Here is a 23,153-nt window from a genome sequence, read left to right as displayed (position 1 = left end):
GCCCTCTTTGTACTCGCCTTGCAATACCTGCTCCCACTCCAGAGGCCTGAAGTAAACATGCTGCTATTTTGGTTCAAGTAGTGCCCTTAGCTGTGGGTGGGTTTTTTTTTTTATTTTGAGGTGACTGTAACCCAGCATACCCCTCAGTATTTATTTGTGTTGAAGTGGTGGCCAGCCCGTGACCCGAAGGCTCAGCGTGCTTAAACGTTTCATGTACAACTGGCGTCCGCCTGACAAAGAAAACACCGAAAAAGAAAATAAACCCAGGTCGAACCAGGAGGCTGTGAGTATCACAGGATGCTGTTCAGCTGCAGTGACCCTGCCAGGGGCCGCCAGCTCCCTGTCACACTGCATAATGGCAAGAAAGAGGCAGCTCCTTGCTCCGCTACTTTTGTTATCTGCCGCAGTGAGTGAGACTTCTCCTGGCCCCTGGAATGTGGCCGCAGCTCCAGGTGTGGCGTTCAGCCCCAGCCGGGGCACGGGGGTCTCGGGGCAGCCTGAGATGTGGGTTTGCACAGCCCCAGGGCTGGCGAGGGGGAGCAGTGTGTCCCTGTGCTCTGGGCTCTGGATTTTCCTCGTCTTTAAAAATTGCTGCTGGTGATCCCTTGAGTTCTGGAAAGCTGCTCCTAGAAAGAGACTACTGAGCTTCCTTAAAATAGCTAATTAAGTATGTATTTAAGCTTGTCTGTGTTAGAAACTAGCCAGCCTAGCTGTAATAGGATTGTTCTGGCTCGTTTTAATTGTGCTGATCTAACTTGTGTGGATGCTTCAGTGCGGGATAATGTTTGGGAGCAGACTTCTCTTGGAAACCTGCAGTCAAACCAAGTCCTTCCCACAATCCCGGAATCCAGGATGGGTCAGGCTGGAAGGGACCACTGTGGGTCACCTGGTGCCACCTCCCTGCTCCAGCAGGGCCATCCCAGGGCACAGGATTGTGTCCACAGAGGGATGGGATATCCCTAGGGAGGGAAACTCCACACCCTCTCTTGGCCTCTGTTCAGGGCTGGGGCACTGCCCTGGGCTGAGCGGAGGGAAGGATCCCTCCCTGATCCCATTGGGAATGCTCTTCCCGATGCCCCCTGGATCCCCCATCCCTCCGTTTGGCTTTGCTGTCTGATCCAGTTGCTGTGGGGACCCTGGTGGCAGAGACCCACCAGCAGCTCCAGTGATCCCAGGAGGCAAAGAGCATTCCTGCTGCTCATCCTCCCCGGTCCTCGCTGCCGTGGATCTGGATGTCTTGGCACTGTGGATGACCCACACTGGGGGCAGTGAGAATAGTGTGGCATAAATATTTGAAGTCAGGAGTTCCTCATGCATACAGTATTCAATTTGATTTATTTATTTGAGCCAGTGTTACGAGCAGAGGAGTTGAACACTCGGAAGTGCAGGGGAAGCCCTGCCTGAAGGCTCCTTGTGTGCATTCAGCAGAGGGGTCTCGAGTCAATGGTGTGCAACTGCGGCAGGAGTTTATTTTTATTTCTTCCCAGGGCCTTCATTCAGGATGTTTCCTTTTAACAAAGAATTAAAAGGGTTTTCGTTTTTTTAACATCCCTTATGTAACGTCCAAAATATCTTCTAAGCAGAAATCTGAATTTTTTTTTTTTCCTTTGTCTTTACAAAAGGAGCTTGTGCTGGAATAGGACAAGTCTTTGATGGGAGGTTGGTGCTCTGCTTTGCGCCTCTTGTGACTCTGGAGTTGCTGTTGCTCTCCCTTCCTTGGCTGTGGGAATTCCCAGTGGAAATGGTTTAGATGCTGGGGGAATTTGGGCTGCGTTTCACGTCAGACCTTTGCTGGGTTGCAGAGAAAGTTGTCCTTCCCACTGTTCAATTCCTTCTCCACAGGCAGGGAGATCAGGATTAACCCCTAACTGAAGCAAGGAGGGCTTGTGTGAGCATCCCACTGACAGGAGAAGCTTTTGGCTTCTTCCCTGGGAAAGCGGCCTGGCTCTGGAGCTGCTGCCTGAGGGAGGGTCCAAAAATCTCCTCCTGCCATTTAAACAGGATATAAAACCACAATAAACTGGTATTTTCCCCTTTGGGGTTTCGATCGAGCTTTTCATACGACAGTGTCACAAACTGGGGAGGAAAAACATGAATAAATAAATATGTCAGAGCTCCCAGAAAACCTTTGCCTCTGAACCCTTGAATTTGACTTTACTGGCTTGTTTTAAGCCTTGGCTTCTGAACTCCTTTCAAATCAGATGCATTGCTGACCCCAGGCTGCAGTAATCGGGGAGTTTTGCTGCTGACTTTGCTGTGTGTGAGAGTAAAACCCTTTTTTCCTCACTGCAAATGGATTGCTATCAGGTCGCTTTTCCTTCTTCTGGAAGGAGGTTTGCTTCAAAAGGCTTCAAGTACAAATTCTCTGTCTGATATTTGCCTTGAATGGGTAGCACTGCTAAAAAGTTACTGGAGTGCAATGGCCTGGATGACGATTTCGCCTCTGATGTGAAGGAATTTTATATTCTTCTTTTCTTTTTAATTGCCTGGTGCGCTTTCTTCTTCTTCACTATCTGTCTATATATCTACCTCATTTTCCTTTTTTCCTGTGTGTGCAATTCCCTGGGATCCTGGTGCTCATTGCTGGGTTAGCAATTCGCTCTGGCACGGCTGTGACTGGGGCAGTGCCTGACGCGGCTCCGCACCTTGGAAATCAGGACGGGGCAGAGACAGGTTTTACTCTGGAGCAGTGTTTTATGTCACTTTGCGGCAGTGTTTATTTCCCCTGGGCAAAACCTAGTGGTGAATACCTTGTAGAGATTGCAAAGAAACATTAATTACTGTGGCATATTCTCCTCTTTGGCTCAACTCGTGCCATTTTAAAAGCGTTTTCCGTAGCTTGGATTTGTTTGTGTGGGAAGTCAGTTACATAATTAAAGCAAATTCTGTTCTATTATTCTGTGTTTTTCAGCCAAATGTTTTCCCTTAAATTAGTACTGTCTGTAGCTGGGTAAAAATGAGGAGTGTCTTTGTCAAAGTTTTTTCCTCCTTTGAAGCTTTCTTCATGTACTCTTCCTAATGGGCATTTTCCAATGTTATTCTTTGTAATTGTTTTGTGCTCATTGTCTGGGCTCATTAGGAAGCGAAGCCCTTGATGCCCAGCTCAGGCTGCTATTTATGATGTGTGAGGTGCCCTCACTTTGGTGAGGGGGGATTTGCAGAAGGTGTTTCGGCTGTTTTGGGTCCTGCTGCGAGTGGAAGTTGTTCTGCTGAGGAAATTGCTGTTTTCCTGCCTGCCGTGCTCCGGAGTTTGTGCTGGGGCTACTGGGAAGTGTCTGGGATTTGGGCTGTCAGGACATGGGTGGCTTTTCCTTGGGGCAGGAATGAGGATGGCAGCGTTCACACCCAGCTCGGGGGGCATCTCATTATTTGGCACTGACTTGATGCTGGCATCACTGAATCATGGGATCATTTATGTTGGAAAGGACCTCCAGGATCATCAAACCCAACCAGTGCCCCATGCCCACCTTGTCACCGGCCCAGAGCACTGAGTGCCACATCCAGGAGTTCCTTGGACACCTCCAGGGATGGGCAGCTCCTCCCAATCCCTGACCACCCTTTCCATGAGGAAATTTCCGTGAGGAGCTGCAGTTCTTTTGGTGCTCTGCTGTGTCTCAGTGTGTGTGAGCGTGCCTGCAGGCACTTTGGAAGTGCTCACCTCTGACGGTGCTCATGGAGCAGCCACCCCTCCGGAACTGACCTGGGCTCCTGTGGAGCTGAAGGCGTGAATCACCATCCTGGGAGACGTGGATCCCTCCTGGAATCCCACATCCTTGGTGTGTCAGCGGCAGAAGGGACTCACCAGGTGGCCGGAGTCACACTGACAGCGGGTTCGTGGCCATGGGCGCGTGAGGAGGAGGAGGGGGGACCAGACGGAGCAGTTCTTCTTGTTCCTGCTATCCACATTCTCAATCTCTCCAGAGCCTGCTTTTCCAGCACCAAACATGCCTGTGCTGTTCCTTGGCATGGTGGGTTTGCCTTGCCAAGTGAGGACCGATCCCAAAAGGCTCCTGGTGGGGCCCTACAAGGAGCATCCCCGTTTCCTCTGTGAGGAAAACTTGGCACAGGCACCCACTCAGCCCTCGCTGACTTCTCCAAGGATTTTTGGGGGAATCTTACCCTGAAGCTCCCCTGTACTGGGTGCATCATGATTTTTGGCTGCTCAGAACCAGAAAGGTCACGTACGTGAACCTTTTCTTCTTGGCTGATTTTCAACATGGGCATTACCCTTTCTGCAATCTGCCCACCCTGCTGAGCATGGGAATGTGTGGGACACGTCTGTTCCCTGGTCCCTTTCAGGAATTGTGTGCAGATCATCGTCTCACCCTAAAAATCCCTTGGCAATTGGGCAAAGTGGCAGCTGACTATAAGGGAAAAAGATCCCCACCCTTGTATTGGGTTCTGCTGCTGAGTGCATCCCTGGGCTATCTGGGATGGGAGGAGTTGCCTTTGAAACCACCATGGAATCATCCCCGCCACTCATTCAGGTGCTCCTTCACCGTTGAAACGAGAAGCAGAATTACTCCTCACGGTCTTGCCCTGGTGAATCAGGGAGCAAACACTGGTGGCCGTGGATTGTCACAGCGGGCCCCTGCCGTGGTGGCAGGGCTGAGTTCAGGGACGGCGTTGAGGTGCAGTTTGCTCATCCTGTTCCCTCCCCAGCCCCTCGAGTGAATTCTGCCTCGTGTTCGGTGCGGGGCCATCTGTTTTCCTGTATGTCCTCTCCTCCCTGGCAGCCTGATCTGAGTGGAAAGGTGAGGTTGCACCGGCCGAGGAGGAGCGGCTCCTTTGTTCTCCCAACAGCTTGTTTGCCAGCAGAGGGGCCAAGCGACGACAGGAACGTGTGGGGTTTTGCTGTCCTGAAAATGTGCTCCTAATGCAAAGTCCTGGGACTGGTGACAGCCGAGCTGAGGGGCGCCTGAGTTTTGGGGTTAATTTGGAACCTAAGACATAAAGGTCTCTTGCTTGGTGACTGGGCCTGAGCGGCCTTTCAAAGGTGCTGAAATGTGTATTTTGAGCTAACACAGATTTCACTGTACGCTTCCTCAGCATGCCTGCCAGAGAGCCCCCATCCCCCACGTCCTCCCGATCCGTGCAGAGCTGTCGCTGCCATCCCGGTTTTCCTCTGCTGCCTCCTTCTGCACTGTAAATGGTAATTTAATTTCCACATTTACAGACCTTAATTAATTATGAACAAAATCATTTGTGTGAATTTCAGAGCTGAAGGGTGGTGGATTAGCGGCTCTTTGGGAAGGGGAGGCCTCCTCAGCAGAAGGGGTTCAGCCCAGGAGCGGCTGTGCCAGCGCCGTCTGTCCGTCCCGTGGGCATCCCTGCGACGAAAGGACTTCTGCTGTCTGTCCCCTGCGCACAGCGCCTGTTTGTCTGTGTGCGGACACCCCGCACTGTCCTGCTCTCCCCACGCACCCTTCTGGCTGGGGGAAGGCAGAGGGCAGAGCGGAGCGCAGGTTTTGTCCTCCAGGCCCTTCCCGGCCCGACAGGGGTTTGTTTTCCTTTCCTGGAAGCGTTTGCTGGCGGGAGCGAGCAGCGAGCGCTGCCGCTCCCAGCGGCTTGGTTTGGCTTGGCTTTGGAGGGTTTCCTGCTCGGGTTGTGTCCAGCCCCTGCTCGGCAGCAGGGCTGGAAACGCCGCTGTTTGATCCCGGCAGCCTTCCCCAGCCCCTGGTTCTGTGTCTGTCTCGGTTCTCAATCCCGCTGGGCCGTGCCTTGGCTGGGGACGGGTCGGGGTTGTGCAAGCCCTGTCTGGAGGGCAGGTTGCCATCAGCGAGCTCCAGGATTTTTTCATGAAACAGCCCACAACTTCCCCGGGTCAGCTGGAGGTGATGGGATCGTGTTGCCTGCAGGGAGTGACAGGGCAGTGACAGAGTTTTGTGCTGCACAACTCTTGGTTTTATTTATAAATATTATTTATTTATTGCCCTAAACCTGCCCGGCCCCGGGAGCAGCAGTAAAAGCAAGCAGGGCTTAGGTTTTCATTCCTTTATAACACGTTATCAAAAAATATCCCAACACAAGTGCTCGGATTACTCACAGGGCCCTCTGGTTTTGGGTGACTCCTTCCTGCTTAATCATTTCTTTTCCAAGCTAATAATTTCATAGCAGCCTCTCGATCCTTATACCTCTCTGCGTTTTGTTTGCTTGTTGTCCCTTGGCTGTCATCCTGCTGTCCAGACCTTTCTCCCCATGTTTACAAAACAGTGCTTTAAGCCATGCCTGGTACTCAGAAAACATCGGTGTTGTAGCCCGGGCAGCTGTTGGTGAGAAGATGGTTTGTGACTGGAGGAGAGGCACAAGCTGGAAGCCTTTGCAGGCTGGGTGTACGTAGCCCAGCACTTTAGGGAATCAGAGAATCACAAACTGGTTTGGGATGGAAGGGATCTTAAAGATCATCTGGTTTCCACCCTGCTGCCTTGGGCAGGAGCAGCTTCCACTGGCCTAGGTTGCTCCAAGCCCTGTCCAGCCTGGCCTTGGACATATTAGGTTGTGCTTAAGTTTTCTTGAAGGTTTAAAGACAAGCTTTAAAAAAAAAGCCCCAAACAAGGCGTGTTGGCATCAATGTATTGAACTGATAACAGTTCATGCAAACAAGGTGGTGTTCAGCTCCTGGAGTTCCCACTGGCACATGGCCACAACCTCCTACTGTAGTGCTCAGCTGCTTTGGGAACCTGATCTCAAAGCTCTCCTTTACACTGGTTACACCAGTAACTCCAGTTGTGCCCACAACCCACACCACGGGGTTATATTTAAAAGAAGAAAAGGCAGAAAAAGCAGAACCTTGGCATTTTCCTGTTCCTTGCAAATCCTGTTTTGTTTTTTTTTTTTTTAATAATTCATGTGGTTGCTCGCTGTTGCTTCTGTGTGAATCTGTAGCATTTAAACCTCTGGTTTCTACAGGATATAAATGGTGTTCTATAGCTAATCAGGACACACCACAGTGGCAGTTCACGAGAGGGTGACACAGGGGTGGAACAGCAGGAGGAGATTGCCTGGGATTGTATAACACAGCAAGTGTGGCCCTTTCTTAAATGCTTTCCAAAGAAAGGAACAAGAGAGGGAAAACCAGAGGTGGATGGCCCAGGGAGGACTGTGGATGTTGCACTATGTCCCACTCAACTCAGTTTGCCAGCAGGGTGAAAGTCCTGGAGTTCTGAGGTCCCTTCCAAAGGATCCTGGTGGGCACGAGAGCCCCAGGCTGCTGAAGGGAGCAGCAGAAGGAATTTGGGCACAGCTGGGAGGTGGCAGGGCACGGGGGAGCTGGGAAGGGAGGGCTGCGGGGTGCAGAAACATGGACTGGACAATTTCTGCCCTCACCTGATTAATTCTACCTGATTTATTTTTTTTAATCATTGGTCTCTGAACGTCCCTTCCCTCCTGCCGGGGAGGGTAATTACATTCCCATTAGGAGCCTGGGTTTCCCTGGGAGCTGCTCTGAGGGGCTTCCAGAGGTCCCAAGGTGTTATCACGGAGTGGTTCTTTACACCGTGGCTGGAGGTGTGGGGGAGTGTCCCTCTCTTCCCACAGGATCTGTCCCCATTACTCTCAATGAGGATCCTCAATGAGGATCTGTCCTCATTACTCCCCTCTCACTCTGTTGACTTTTGGCCATCTCTTAACCAGCTTTAAAAAGTATCTGGAGCAAAAACGGGTCGCTTAGCAACCAGGGCGGCCGGAGAATGGGTCAGTGATTAACAATTATGTATAATCAAGGTTAAAAATGCAGGGCAGTCTGCACCGTGCCCGCTCGGCCGGCCGGAATGTTTCAGCGCCGGGATTGATGGTGGTGGGAAGGAAATTTATACCAGCTGTGGTTTTGACCTCATGAACACCATGATTCAAGGCTTGAAACCAGACCGAAGTCTCTCTTCTTGACCGATATCTTACAAAAAAAAGCATGAAATAACCTTTGGATGAGTAACATAGGCATGGTCTGTGTTTGACATGCGTTTTTTTCCCAAGGCTCTGGGCCGTCCCCTGGCCGTGTGACTTTGCAACCAAACAGAAATAGATCTGCATGGGAGCGTGGAAAATCTGGAGCCTGTCTAGAGAGCAGAAATGGGGAAGGACACTGGGTTTTTCTGGGTCTGGTCACCTGTGTGGACGTTGATGCTCTGCTCCTCCAAGCCAGCAAATGACAAATGCCACGGAAGCTTGATGGATATATTTGTCTGAGTCTTATTTGACAAAGTGATTATTTTCTCAAGTCCTTGGTGATGCTTTGATTTCTGGATGAAGAGATCCCTGGCAGCTTTTTCTCCTTGCGCAGAGTCGAAAAGGGAGGCGTCTGGGTTGTGATTTCATTTACCCCAATAAATGTCCCAGCACTCCCAGGAACATCCAGTGAGAATATCAATCACTAGAACAGCACTGCATCTGTTGGATGTGATACCAGGGTTGTTTTGCCAAGTCATTTACTTTCATTGTCTAATCAATTCCTCAAGTCTCTTGCCTATTTGCCTCTTTGTTTAATTAACCCCTCTTTTCAGCCTTATCCCCCCCCAAGTCATCATCCTGATCTCGAGAGGTGAGGATCAGCTGACAGTGCCTCTTGAGCAGTCACGGGAAGCAGGGCATTCCAGGAGCCCTGGCTGAAGGTGATTTATATTCCTGAGGACTAATCTTCCATCACTGTCTGAAGCTGACAATGTCACGGACAGGCAGCTCTCTTCCTTCCCTCCCCTGGCCAGTTCTCCCCCTCTCCTGCTTCCACTGAACAGACTTATTCCCTGCCAACTGAAAGAGTGCATATTTTAAAGATCCCTTTCAAACTGATATTGCTCATCACCTCCCTCACCTCCCACCACTGGTCCAGGAGAAAAATCATCTTAATGCCCCTTTCCACAAGAGTCAGATGATGTCTTAATGAAAGCTTTCCTTGCTTGGTTTTGGTCATTAAACACACTCTGCCGTTGGTGGCTCTTTATGGCTCCAGCCTAAGTGGTAAAATCCATATGTGAGACTTTGCAGAGGCTTTTAGGTGTCATTAGGGATCATTAATATGCAGAGCAATGCCAGGCAGCAGAGGCTGCTGGGGTAGGAAATATCCATCATCTGCTGCAGGATAACTTTAGGTCAGCAGAAATCGGGTACAGGGGCAGGATTCGGGCAAGGATTCCTCATTGGTGGATCAGGAGAGTGTGGGGTAGGCTGGGGAGGGAAAAGCAGCCCTGAGCAGCTTTGGGGCTCCTTCCATCCTCGTGCTGCAGTGTTGCTCTGGAGCGTCTTTTGGCTCCTGTAGCTCTCGCAGTCGCTCCAATGAGTCCTCACTACAGAGAGGCTGTGCCCAGACTGGATGGCTTGGACTGCGTTTGTATAAATTGAATTAATACCCAGTTTCAGGCTATCTGCTGCCTGCTTCCACGGGCCAGAGGGGTTTTTTTCCTTCCTCCTGCCTTCTTGATTAGCATCTTCATTTCTGCCTTATGAGCCTTTCCCTGGTTTTGCTCCTTTGTTTGCCACCGGGGATGGATTTCTACACCCACCACCCAGGCGGGTGCTTGCAGGGGAAGCTCTGGCACTTTCGTGGTGACACTTGAGTGACTTTGGTGCCTTTGTGGGTGCAGCAGGGGGTGCCTGTGATGGTGGTCTCCTATTTACCTGTGGCTGTAGGATGTCTTCCTGGGATCCAGGGAGAACTTTCTGCCTTGCTTTCCTCGCTCTGCACGGCCTGGGAGTATCAGGGGTTTCTCCTTTGGTCTGTCGTGGCTCAGCAAGGAAAAGAGACCAGCTGAGCAAGGATTTATGTATCTCCTCTTTATTTAAAGAGTGCTTCTCCACCTTGGAAAAGTTCAAAAGATTATTCTCTCTGTGCTGGTGTCTGATACCGGACAGGCTGGAAATGTGAGTGGATATGTTAATGTTGCTCCTGGCCCTCGTGGCGTTCACTTCTGAAAAATAGGAATGGTTTTAATGTGCTTGGCCTGGGAGCTTTGGTTTGAAATGAATACTGTCAGCCCTGTGAAACAGATGATAAATTACACTGAAAAACGTGTTTTGGTTTCCAGCAGCAGCGCTGGGGTTATGCCACAGCCACAGGAAAAGCGGAGTCATTTGAAATGCAGGTGTTTGTCCTCCTGGCTCCTACCATGCCGTGCTGCACTGTTGGGTCACCTGGGCTGCTGGGAGGTGTTCCTGCCCGTGGCAGGGGCTGGAGCTGGCTGGGCTTGGAGGTTTTTTCCATTTTGTGATTCCATTCCGTGATTCCATGATTTTCCCATGGCTGGTTTGGTTTGAGGTGAAGCTGGCTGCCTGTGCAGTGGCTCCTGCTCCTGAGGGGCACCGCCATGGAGGGTGGCAGGAGTTGCCCTGTTATCCCACGGGGCCTTTCCCCAGGTGGAATCACTGAATCTCCGAGGCCACTGGGTCCCAGCTGTGCCCGATGCCCACTTTGTCCCCAGCCCAGAGCACTGAGTGCCATCTCCAGGGACGGGCCCTCCAAACCTCCCTGGGCAGCCCCTGCCAATGCTTAACAGCCCTTTCCATGGGGAAATTCCTGCTGCTGTCCAAGCTGAGCCTCCCCTGGCCCAACCTGAGGCTGTTCCCTCTCCTCCTGTCCCTGTTCCCCCTCCAGCTGTCCCCTCCTGTCAGGGAGTTGTGCAGAGCCACAGGGTCCCCCCTGAGCCTCCTTTTCTCCAGCTGAGCCCCTTTCCCAGCTCCGCCAGCCTCTCCTGGGGCTCCAGCCCCTTCCCAGCTCTGTTCCCTTCCCTGGACACGCTCCAGCCCCTCCAGGGCTGTCTTGTCAGGAGGGGCCCAGAAGGGGACACAGCACTGGAGGTGGCCCAGCAGTGCCAGCCCAGGGTCAGGGCTGCTCTCCCCACTCTGCCATGGGCATCCCAGGCTCCCCCAGCACAGCCCTGGAGCTGACATTCCGGGTTCAGCTTTGCACTGTGGTGGTGAGAGCCCTGCCTCAGGCACAGGGGTGGCCGTGGGATGCTGCCTGCTCCCCTGGGCTCCTGCTTTCTGGGATAATTTTTCCTGTTGCTGGTTGCTTTATATGCTCGTTAAAAGCAACGGGAATTTGTGGGTAAAAGGGAAGATAGCAAATGTAACCCAGTGTAAGCTCTAATGTGTTTGTAGATAAAAACCAACCTGGCATGTTTCTGTGCTGGAGATTTATAATCTAATCATTCCTTCACTTGCTCAGCAGGGACTGGAGCAGCATGCAGTTATTTACATATAGGGAACATTAAACAGCCACCTCTTTAAACCATATGTGAACATAAAATCCTACAACCACTGCTGAGTAATGGGTTATCTGTGAAAGACGGGAAGGAAAATAAAGCAGGAACGAGCAGAATGAAAAGGGATCACTGCAAGGAGCAGCTGTGCCAGGGTGGGAACGTGACCCTGAGCATCCATGTCCTCCTGGAGTAGTTCTGTGCACAGTGGACACGTGCAGCAGCTCTGCCCTGTGCTCAGCTGGGGCTTTGTGTCCCTGTGAGGAGCTGCAGGCTGGCACCCCAGCATCCCTCTAAGAGCTGTCATTGCTCCTTTGGGGTGGCTGTGATCCCTCAGGGACTGAGCCCCTGTTGGCACCTTCCCCTCAGGTGGCTTTTGCTCCTGCAGGGGTCAGGATGAATTTGTCCGGGTGCTGGGGCTCACTCCTGTGATGTTTTTGTCTGGCACAGCCACCCTGGCTTTGCCTGTAGACATCTGACAGCTCCCGTGGCTCCTGCCAGGCTGCTGCGACTCCTCTGCGCTCTGCATCTCTGACTTCAGAGGTTGGCAGAGGCATTGGGGGCTGTTGGTGGCTTTTCCTTCCCTTTTTTCCAGGAGAAAAATGCACGGAAAAGGCAGGCTCTGGAGCAACGGCTGCTCTCTGTGTCATACGAGCCCTGAGATAACACATTTTAATGTGTTCTTTCTGTTGGTGCTTTAGTTTCTTGAAATGGACTCTCCTGTCATTTTCCATTTCTTTTACTGATTATGAACAGGAGCTTGGAAACAATTCCCTCCTACAGGGGAAGCCACCCCTGTGGGTGCAGTTCCATCCTGCGGCAGCCAGGCTCACCCCACAGGCAGGTTTGCTGCTGGGTGTCAGCGTGCAGGTGAGGGACAGAGCTGTTGGTTGAGCCTCAGACGTGGATTTCTCCCTTCCTGGTGAATCTCCTTCTTGCTGGGCTCCTCTGGGGCTCTGCTTGTGGGGAGCCGGAGAAGAGCAACTTCTGGAGGGGGATTTAGGATAAAAGGAGAAGTCAGATTCTGTGACGTGGGGGGAATAAGACAGTGAGTTTCATCACAGGAATGAAACTGTTTCCTACGCGTAAAACACCCTTTTGATGGCATTTTGGCAAAATACTGTCCTTTGCAGCTCTCATCTTTTAACCCTCTGCCTTCCTGGGCCCTGAAAGGAACGTGGTAAAAAGTGTGGGAAGGGGGAAGGCTTAAGCAATGTTTTGTTCTTAAATCCCCGCTATTTTTAAGTATTATTTTAGAAATCTCCACCGTATTTTAAATTAGTTTGTCAGAGTATAATTACCACGAATGAGGTAAGAAACTCATTTAAACACAGCAACTGTAGTGGAGAATCCAATTTTCAGAAATCAGCGGAAATTGTAATTGGAGTCATTAAGCGCCGACTTCGGTAATTAAGAGCTGGGTTTTGACATTTCGGGCTCTGTTGCTAATCGTCCGTGGAGAGGGTACAAAAATGTTGTGTTTGCTGAGGGTCTGGGGGCTCCCTGGGCCTGTGCAGCTGCTGGCCACGCTCACACAGGGGTTGGCAGCCTGGCAGACACTTCCCTGGTGCCTCCTCCTCATGTGTGTCACAGCATAGAGGGAAAAGGGTCCCTTTGGCTCACACTCGGGAGAAGGAGTTTTCTGAGCAAGAGGCTCCTGCCCAGCTCCTCAGCCTTTCGTGCTTTCAAACCTGGAGCTTGGATCGTAAATCCATCTTGATGAAACAGCTGGATCTCCCTGCGGAGTGAAAGTGCTGATAAAGTTATTCATGAGAGAAACCAGTGCTGGAAGTGCATCCTTGTCACTCCTTGTTTGCGGAATTATCTCTGGGAAGTCAGGATGTTCTGCATTTTTAACTCCTGCAGTTCAAGCAGGATGCTTCTGTTACAATAATGGGGAAACCATGAAAGCCCTGACATGCTGATAGCTATCATCAGCTAGAACAAGCCTTATGTTCACTTTCCTATTAAGAACTCTGGTTTTCCAGAGCAATGGCATTTATAAGGCTTCTTTCTTTAATTTTGTTGTTTTCCCAGCTCCCAGGTGATGCTGTCTGGCCTTCCGGCGTGGGGGCTCAGGTGATGGGTTTGTGCTTTTGAGCTTTTACACCCACAAACAAATCCATTGGTGGCTGCGATCTCCTGCTCTGGGTTTGAGTCTGTTGTGACCTCCTGTCTCAGCAGAAGCCAGAGTCCTTGTTTTTAGCACTTTGGCCATGCTCATTTCTCGGGCACGTGAAAACCACTGGCAGTTAAACGCTTGTTTTGCCCAGAAATCCCCTTTTCGCCGTGGTGGGGTTTTTTTCCTAATTGCGCTTCCCTTTTCTTCCTGGGGGCTCTGAGCTTTAAAGCTGAATGCGTGCTTTCTCCTGGACTTGCTCATGTTTGTGTTTGATGTGAGGCATCCATGGGATGGATATTCTTTGGAGCTGGGCACCTGGTGGCATGGACAGAAGGGAACAGGCACCCTGAGGGAGGAGGGCTCCCAGGAGCAGCCTCGGCCACCCGGCTGTGTTCGGGAGGAACGATCCCAGAATCGTGGACTATCTGCAGTTGGGAGGGACACGTGAGGATCATCTCCCCTTGTCCCATCGCAGCCACGAGTTTCCTGGACGCTGCACTGCTCAGCATACCTGGCAGTGGCTGAGTGCTGTGTGCCAGAAGGCAGGGGAGCAGCTGGGACAGGCTGGAGTCACCATTCCAAGCTTTCCTGAGCAGGCTGCTTAGGAAGGGCTGTCTCCTCCTGCCTGAGCTGCAGGTTGGGGCGGCAGGGAGGATACACTCTGCTTTAGGCAGAGATTTTTTCCTGTTCCTTTTCCCTTCCTTCTCCTTTCCTTTTGGTTTACGTCTCCAGACAGCCTAATGGGATTACTGGGTCACTCTGCTCACCGCGGGCTCTGCACGGCTGGGGCTGGTCCTGGAGGATCCAGCTCTGGAGCTGATGTGGGCTGGCAGCTGCTGAGCCTCCTTGTCCCTTGGGGATCTCCCTCCAAACCCTGCAGCGGTGGGTGCATTCCTTCATTCCACCTGCTCTAGCTGAGGAACGATTCCAAATGTCTTTGTTTGGGGGCTGCAGCCTCTGGGTGGGACAGGCCTCTTGTGGGGAGCACGTGGGAACGGAAAGCCTCGAGTGCAGCTCAGGTGTTTGCCTGTGCTATCCTTCCTCTTAGGTTTTTATAGTTTTAAGGTGTGGGTGTCTGTTGTGGCATCATGTGTGTCCCTCCCTTTTCTCTGCCCCTTTAGTCATGAGGATTCAAGTTTCACATGCTTAAAATTTGTCACGTGGACCCAGTAGCACTTTAAAAAACCAACCCACTGAAAAACCCCTCCGAAAACCCCAGGTGTGAAGTGTGGACCTCGTGGTTTGGATGCCTGGGGCTTGGCCACACCAGATTTCCAGAGAGGATTTGCAAGGAGGGGATTTCTCCAGTGTGTCCCTGAGCCCTGGGCCAGTGCTGGGCTTGCCCTCCCATGGAGGATTTGGGATTTTCCTGTGGCTGGAAAATGCTCCCTGGGCATGTCTGAGAGGAGCTTCTTTCTCCTGCCCCCATTCCCCTGCTGCCTGGGTTTCCCTCAGGGTTTCCCTCGCTACCAAGCTGCCAGTGTCAAACTAAGACGTGGAAATTCCATAGTGTAGCCATTAATCAGCCCTCCCTGAGAGTTTCCAGCTGCAAATTGCCAGCCCTGACAGATGTGGGCTGTTGAATCTGAGCAGCTGACCCTGCCAGGGGGGCACGGTGGCTTATGTCTGGGTGGTTACCGTGTTCTCTTGCCCCGTGCAGTGCCCTGCTTGGGTTAACTCAGGGTTTCCAGTTATTAGTTAAATGCCTCTTTTGACTATTTCCTTCTTCCCCCGCCTGTACTTAAATGAAGCTGGCCTGGGGAAGGGGTTCTGCTGTGGTGGCCAGTGCAGGTTTCCAGGCTTTGGCTCAGTCCCTGCAGTGTCTGAGCGGGGTCAGTAAATCCCTGCCTGGTTTTGGTGGGTGTAGGATGATTTCTGCTCTGGGGCAAGAGACACACAGATCACAGAATGCTTTGGGTGGGAAAGGATCTTAAAGTCCATCCAGTGCCACCCCTGCCATGGGCAGGGACACCTTCCACTGTCCCAGGGTTCTTCAAGCCCCGTCCAACCTGGCCTTGGGCACTGCCAGGGATCCAGGGGCAGCCACAGCTGCTCCGGGCACCCTTTGCCAGGGTTTCACCACCCTCCCAAGGAGGAATTCCTTCCCACTATCCCATCTCACCCTGCCCTCTGGCAGTGGGTTGCCATTCCCCCTTCTCCTGTCACTCCAGGCCCTTTCAAACAGTCCCTCTCCATCTTTCCTTCAGGTCCTGGAGGGCTGCAGCTAGGTCACCCCGAAGCACAATCTCTTCTGCAGGCTGAACAATCCCAATTCTCCCAGACTTGTAAAGGATGTAGAAAAAAAAGAAAAGAGGAATTTTGCCTTTAACAAAGCCTCATTGCACAGAAGCAGGATTTCTTGCCCTCTGGCATGCTGGAGTCGGGAGGTCAGGATTTGGGGAGGGGGGATCGGTGCAGGCTGACCCCCTGGTGTGACCCGTGGAGCACAATCCCACAAAGCAGGGCTGTTCCCGGGGGGGAGCGGGCGGCCTGTCCTGATTAAAAAGTTGCAGGGAGCGGGGGCTGAGGAGGAGACTAAGAGCATTTCCTTCCCTAGGTTTTTAGGAGACACTTAAAGGAGCACGCTGGGACGAGTGAGGGCAAAGGCGAACTGCAGAAAGCACTCAGTGGGCTTGTCGGGGGATTTCAGCCGTGCAGGAAAGCCGGGCTTTGCCCTAAGAAGTGGCAATAAAAGCCGACAAGCCCAAAGACCCGGATTAATTTAGCAACTGTGCAGCTCGGGGAGGAGGGCTGGCAAGAGAAGCGCGGCAGCTCGGACTGACCTTGCCATCACCTCCAGCGCTCTTGCAGGGGCACATGCAGCGTCTGAGCGGGGTGATCCAGCTGTGCCTCAGGCACTGGCCTTCCTCCTCGCTCCCTCCCTCCCAGATGTGCAGGGCTGGCATGTGGCCCTGCTGTCCCTCCCTCTCTGCCCTCCCCTGTCCTGTGCTGCTGGAGTGTCACTGGCATGTCCCCAGACCTGCACAGGGCAGCTGCTCCGTGTGCAGCCTGGAGAAGCTGGACCCGGTTCCCTGTGCTGCCAGACACGGAGCAGGAGCTGCTGCAAAGGGATTCCCGATGCTGGTGACCAGGAATACAAAGGGACCAGGCCTGTTCGTGTCCAGCCGTGATGCCGAGCGTGGTTCCCTTGCTTCCCTCCTCCATCTCGTCCCTCCTCTCCAGCACGGAGCTGCACAGTGAAAGCTGATAGCAGAATTCCTCTTCCCCAGGCTGCTGTAGGCAGTTGTTTCTGTGGGCTTTGTTTATACACATCTGAGGCAGATTAAAGCACCTTTGAAACTCAGGGATGGGGTGAGCCCGTGTGTGTATCTCACCCCAAATATCTCAGACCTCCGGGGCCTTCCATCCTCCTTCCCCAGCTGTGAGTTCTGTGTCCTCCCCACGAGCTTCCTGGTGCTCCAGGAAACTTCTAACCACTTCAGCATCCCGCTCATGCTGCAGGCACCTTCCTTCCCAGTGTTTATTAACCTGTAATTCCTCTAATGGGAAGTGGAGAAGGGAATCACGGAATCATCAGGGTTGGAAGAGACCTGCGAGGCTCTCTGTCAACAAGGCTGGGCCTCCTGACTGTGGGGGATTTTTCACTTGGATTAGAGCTTGTCTTCCTCTTCAGTCTTTTCTATACAAGGGTGTTGTCCTATGACCAAGTTCTCTCCTGAAGTTATTTTAAAGAAAGCCCTAAATTGGGAGAAGTGGATATGTTCCTGTGCAAGCATCACATGGACGTATATATGTATATATAGATAGTAATTTATAATGGCATCTTAACAGCTTAGGGAGTGATCAGTTTACTTTTGTGCCAGTGTTTTTGCCCGTGTGGAGTGGGAGTTCTTGCTGACATGTGTGGAGTCCTTCTCCTGCCCTTCAGCTGATGATGGTTTAAATAGAAAACACTTTCCTTAGGAGTGTGTCAGAGGAGTTCTGTTTTGAAAAGCTGTTTGCTTTCCTAAGTCCATGTGCACATGTGTTTTTCTCTTTATGGTCTTAGGTTTCAGTGGTGTTTAAACCCCATTTTTCAAAACTGAGTTATTTAGAAGCCTTAGTGAGATTATTGTACGAGTCTCTTCACTGTTTGTGGAAAAAAAGGAACAGAGTTTATATCCCCCAGCTTTGTCCTCTCTTTACCACCTTTGCCCTGTTAACTTTCTAAAGATGTTTTTTGAGCTGAAAGCTCAAAATAAGAGACAGAAAAGGATAGAAAACCGTCACGGTCTTGTGTAAACTATGTAAGACTATCCAGATGTGTAAGAGGCTGGTGTAAACCAAGGCTCCAGTCATTTTGAAAATGAGAAGCTGTCCATGCATACAGCTCCTAGAAACCTGATCCGTCAGTTATTTGTGGGGTTTTGAGCATCTGGAGCAATTTCCTAATTTTGCAGGAGACTTGGTGTGCAATTGAGGGCTGAGTGCTTCCTTTCTGTCTGCCCTGCTGCCTCCCTGGTGTAACAGCAGTCCCGGAGAGCTGTATGAACACATGCTCTGGCTCAGGGCTGGTTTTTGGATGGAGTTAATCCCGCCTGGGGGGCAGCAGGAGGCCTTGCGCAGCCTTTGGAAATGTCTTTCAGGCTGATCTGGGCTCCGTTGGCTCAGTCCAGCCAGGCTTGTTTCACGTAGGAGTTGAGCTGATGGAAGAAGCCACGACCATGTTTCTCTCCCCAGGCTGGCATTTTGTTTGGTTTCTCACGTTCCCCTGCTTAGTCATCCCTCCTCTCAACTCCTTCCCCCTCTCCTGACTGGCACACAAGACCCTGCCTGGAGGATGGTGTTATTGCTGGGAGTTTGCCCTAGCAACCAGAGAGATCTCCAGAAATAGCTGCTGCCAGGGCGGCAGAGCCTCTCTGAACCTCAGGACGGGGCTCTGGGGTCTCCCAGGGCGCTCGGAGGCCTCAGCTCTGTCTCTGCTGGTGGGGTGGGACAGCAGTAACCAGGGCTGGGTGGGCTTGGTGCACCAGAGATGCTCTTTGGGGCAGGAGAGGAATTCCTGTGCTGAGGGAAATGCCTTTGCAGCCCCTGTGTTCCTCCCGTGTGTCCGAGTGTGTGTTTGTGCCTGCTGCCTGAGCAGTCACCTGCCTGGGCATGTGTGGTGCCAGGGCTGGAATTGCTGCTGGAGAGGCTGCTGGTGCCCCTGGAGCAGCACAGGGCAGCCACTCCAGGAGGGCTCTCCTCTCTGCTGCTGTTTGTTTTTGTGATAGTCAGCGCAGGAAATATTTGAAGATTCTTTTGGAGTGTGGCTGTTTTCTTTTCCCTGTCCCTCATGTCTAAGAAGATTCCTGTGTTTGGGCTATCGCTGCATTTCCATAGCACTGGGAGATTTATGGAGAGCTGTTCTGAGGTCGTCCTCTGCTGTGGCAAAGCTTTTTTGCAAAGATTATCCCTCCATTGCTTTTGGAGGGCGTCCTGCAGCCTGGTGTGTTGTTGCATCCACCATTCCTGATTATCAGCTTCATTTCCCTCCAGATCCTTTCCTCTAGCCATCTCCATTTTTTGCTATATTTAAAACTGTCCCAGGTAGCTCATACATTTAAAATAAAATCTTTCCCTAAATGTTTTTTTGCTCTTGATGCAAACTCACAGCAAGGAATTTTAGATAAATTGACTTCACCCCTACATTTTGTGTGTAACTTTTATCATATGAAATAATCCCAAATGTTCCCAGCGTGCTTGGGTTTAAAATAGCTTTTAGGTGATGAGAATATGGAGGGTTTATGCTTGGTTTTGTCTTTGGTGGGACAGGTGTGGGTCAGAAGAGCCTCTGCTGTCGGGCACTGAGGAAAGGAGACATTTCTGTGGTACCAAGGCTTTGCTGGTCTGATCAGGCTGTACCGTGCCAGCCTCTTGTGCTCCTTGCAGCGCTAAAACGTGCCTCTAACACCATCTGCTTGTTTATTGTCTGTGCTTCTTTATAATACAGCTGTGACCTGTTTGGAAGAGAAATCCAACCCAAACCCTGGAAGGGAATGAGAACAGTGGCAGGTAATTGAGTTTTAATGTGTGATGACATGCAAGATGTAGGTTCTCAGGGGCCAGAAGTTATGTAGATTGTTGGTGTAAGGAGGCAGAGGACAGCCGGGATTTAGGTGGGGGCGCAGATATTTGTTTGTGTGTGGGAGAGAAGAGCCCATCAGCTGTAATATTTACACTCAATTACCCAGGGAGGGCTTGCGATTCCTTGTGTTCTCTGGAGCATTCTGTATTCTCCAGCATACTCCTGCCATGTGTGTTTGCCTGCCAGGAGTTTATATACATTTTCTGCCTTTCCTTCCAAACAATGTAACGTTTATTACCAGTTTCGCCAATTGTTGTTTCAAGGGGGGATAAAAAAACAAAAACCTGCAGAAAGCTGTGCTCTGGCACTGTGGCATGGCTGTGCGTGCAGAGTACTGCACACAGGAGGGTAAAAAGTTTTTAGGGCTACAAACAACAGGCGGGAAAACTCTGCTGGACACAAGGATGGACCCACGGAGGAGCCACTGCAGTGCCCTGGCGTTGTTTGCCATGCTCACCTCTTTGTTTTTTGGTTTTTTTTCCTTTCCCTGGTATTACTTATGCTTGATTATTGCAATTGATTGCAATTGTGAGAGCTAATTTTAGTGCATCAATTTTGCACTGGGAGCCTGCCGAGTATTTGTGTCATGGAGAACAACTGCACAGGATTTGGTGTGGGGTGTGCTTGTCTTCCTTTCTCCAACCAAATATCAGCGGCCAGTCCATGGGCTGATTTGGATTTATGTACAGGGAATATTTGTTCATAGCCAGTGTTCTTCCAAGAAGGAAATTCAGCCTCCTGTGGAAACAGAAGAGCAGTTTACAGAGCTGTGGTGAGTTCTAAGGAGAAGCTGGTTTCATTGCCAGTGATGAAGTGACCATTGCCATAGTTTTTAGCCAAATAACCGACCTAACCGAGTGAACTTTTAAACTTTGTGTGATGGAACAGGGAGCAGACAGTGTTGTTCCGGCCCTAGGAGACAAATCTGGTGTGTTGAGCCGATGAAGTTGAAGAGCAGCACGTGGCTGTGTAGATCTGGGCCCTTGGGAAGTGCCGCAGCACAAAGTTCCAAGTCAGGACTGGCGAGGAGGGGACCTTGAGTTGTCACAGGATTAAAATGGAAGCTTTATTTCTGGGTGAAATATCAACTCAGGGATAAATCTGGCTTTCTACAACCACATTTTCCTGTATCCAGGATTCAGTGCAGTTGGGCTGCTTTGTAGGGCTTTCCTCCTTTTCCACCTGCATTTGGCCAGAGAGGAGCAAGAAAAGTCAAGGGATAGAGAGGATGTGAAGATTGCAGTGGTGGTGCTGAGGGCTTTTTGGGACAATTTTTATATGGATTGAAAATCGATGCTAAAAGCTCATCTAATAGATTGTTTTTGGTACTGAAATGGTGGGCTCACTTGTTAGATTAGATACCAGAACTCGGCGGGACTTGTGTTCTCTTTCTCCCACGGGTTTTTGGTGTCTCCTCTCGCTTGCTTTTTTCCCTGTCACTCCAGTTGTGATTTATCTTACATGCTTGTTTTCCAAACAAGTTACATTGTCAAGCTGCCATTATACAAACATTTGTCCTGGTTATCCTTCCAGAGTTGTTCACAGATGTAAGTTCTGGCGAAGTCAGGGACAAGAATGATGATGATAGGTGGAAGATCCACCTTCTTGAAATAGCAGTTCATTTTTTTTTTTTTTGTGTTGTTTTGGGCCTTTTTTAGTTCAGCTTGGTGCCATATGGGTTTTCCTTAAGGACATGGTTTGTCCCTGGAAAAGTGTCTTTAAAAAGGATGGAACAGTTTAAATATGTTCAAGACAATTAATTAAAATGCCTTTCAGTGGAAAGGGAAGGAGAGGGGTTTTTTTTTCCAAATTAAAGCTCCAGCCTGGTGAAACATTTTGTGTCAGTTACAAAAGGAGCTCCAGTTCGTTCCTCTGAAACAAGGGATGAGCCAACTGCATCTGCGAGGTGTGGGAGTGACATTTCAGAGCCCACTGACAGTCTCATTGTCAAACTGAGCATCATCTCTCTCTCTTACTGGTGAGCTCCTCGCTTTCCAGGGGCAGAATTGCCCCTTTGGAAAATGCCACTGGAAGGCATGGACACCTCCGGGCTGGGAACAGGCTGCCACATAAAATTAAACATTAAATTGAAATAGCCTATCTCCAGGAATCGGCCCTCCCTTCCCTGTCACAAAGCTCTGGGGAGAGGGAGTAGCATGAAGTATTTTTTGAGCAGCGGGGACGTTCACTGGTGGTTTCTCTATCCGATTTCTCCAGGTGCTACAATAATTGCACCTCACACTGTGGTGATGTTCCTGAGCCTTAATAAGCAGGTGCAATTATCTCCTTCCTTACGGGAGGATTTCCAGAGGTAGAGCACTAGGAATAGACCTTTGATGTCCTGTCGGAGCTGTGATTGATTCGAGAAGTGAAATGGCACAGCAGAGGGGACCCGGAGCTGCAGGACCTCTCTGCTGGGCTGTCAAGTGAGCAGCCGCTTCCAGCTCCAGCCCGGGATTATTTTGTTTACAAGAAAGTGACAGAATGGTAGGATTGTGTAGGTTAGAGGAGCTCTCTGGTCCCACCTCCCTCTCAAAAAGCACTTAGCAGCGTTCTTGTGTGTGTGTATGTGTATAAACAGAGATCTGGTGCGGATTGCCACCTCCCTGCGTGCTGCTGTGCTGTCCCCAGGGCCGGCCTTTGCCACGGGGGATGTGCTCAGCCCCGGGACGGCTCAGCTCTGCAGCCCTGCCACCAAGAAAGCCATCACCTGGGCTGGGGAAAAGTGCTCCTCTTGGGAGGAGCGGGGGCACAGGGCGAGTCTGGGGGAAGAGAAGAGCCGGGCAGGCGCTGAGAGAATATTCCTGATGATGGAGCTGATGGTGTAGTGGAAGGGCAGAGCCGTGGACAGGACCAGGGGGCGAAAGGAGCGGTGATGAAAGAGAAGCAGCACATCAGAGAGGCTGATTGGAAGGCAGAGCCGAGGCGAAGGCACAGGGGAGGTTCCCCCTTTGATCTGTGGGGTCTGCACCTGCGGCGCTGTGTCCGGGCTCCTCCAGAGGCTCCTGTGGGAGCAAATCCACCGTGCCCAGCCAGGAGACATTGCTGCAAGGCTCTCTTGCTCTGCAGAGTTGCTTGTAGAGCAGAAACCAAAGGCAAAGACCCCAGTCGAGGTTTTCCATGAGGAAAGGTGTGGGGCGAGCTGGGTGACAGGTGAGGTGAGGAGTGTGTCCACAGTCAGCGGTGTCTGCAGTCAGGGGAAAGCTCTGTCTGAAATAAAAACACTCAGCACACACTCAAGGGCTGTTGTTTAAATTTCCCCCCCCAGAAGCTCTTCCACGCTCCTAAACTTTGCAGTGTTTGGATGCCACAATGCAGTGGGGAGAGGGCAGGGGAGCAGAGCTGCCTGGAGGGGAGCACAAAGGCTGGGCTTGTTGGCTGGTGGGAAAGGGCCGGATGGAAAAGGGAGAGAGGAGGAGGAGAAGCGGATGTTGGAAGTGGCTGGGTCAGGGGTGAGGGGCTGCAGCAGCCCCACCTCGGGGTCTGACCGTGGGGGCAGAGCCAAACAGCACAGCCAGAGCACTTCAGGGCGCTGCAAGGGAGGGGAGAGGATGTTTTCCAGAGGAAAGCTGGGACCATTCCCAGGCAGATTGTAGGGTTTTATTTCCCTGTGGCTTTGTTACTGGGAATGGTTCCTTGCGGGGCTGGATGCAGTGCTCCCAAGGTGAGGTGGCCTTGGAAGCCAAAGCAGCAATTGGCCTTACAGGGGAAAAGAGGAGAAACTCCTGTGAGCAGCTTTAGTGTGCTGCTGGACCTGCTCTCTGTTTCCCTTGGC

The 23,153-nt window shown here is 51.3% G+C and overlaps 1 protein-coding gene across 1 annotated transcript in view; it reads left to right on the top strand.

Annotated features, from left to right (window-relative positions):
• Positions 1-238: 238 nt before the first annotated feature.
• Positions 239-23,153, top strand: part of TIAM1 (TIAM Rac1 associated GEF 1) — a 133,113-nt gene continuing 110,198 nt past the window's right edge. Inside the window, exon 1 of the mRNA XM_066207232.1 lies at positions 239-283. The gene's annotated coding sequence lies outside the window, so the exon portion shown is untranslated. The remainder of the gene's footprint in view (positions 284-23,153) is intronic.

Source organism: Chamaea fasciata, unplaced genomic scaffold (genome assembly GCF_029207755.1).
Source record: "Chamaea fasciata isolate MVZ Bird 193981 ecotype frontalis unplaced genomic scaffold, bChaFas1.0.hap1 SCAF_2, whole genome shotgun sequence".
NCBI lineage: Eukaryota > Metazoa > Chordata > Aves > Passeriformes > Sylviidae > Chamaea > Chamaea fasciata.
Note: the sequence above shows the minus strand (reverse complement) of the source record. Positions and strands in the feature narration are given on the sequence as shown.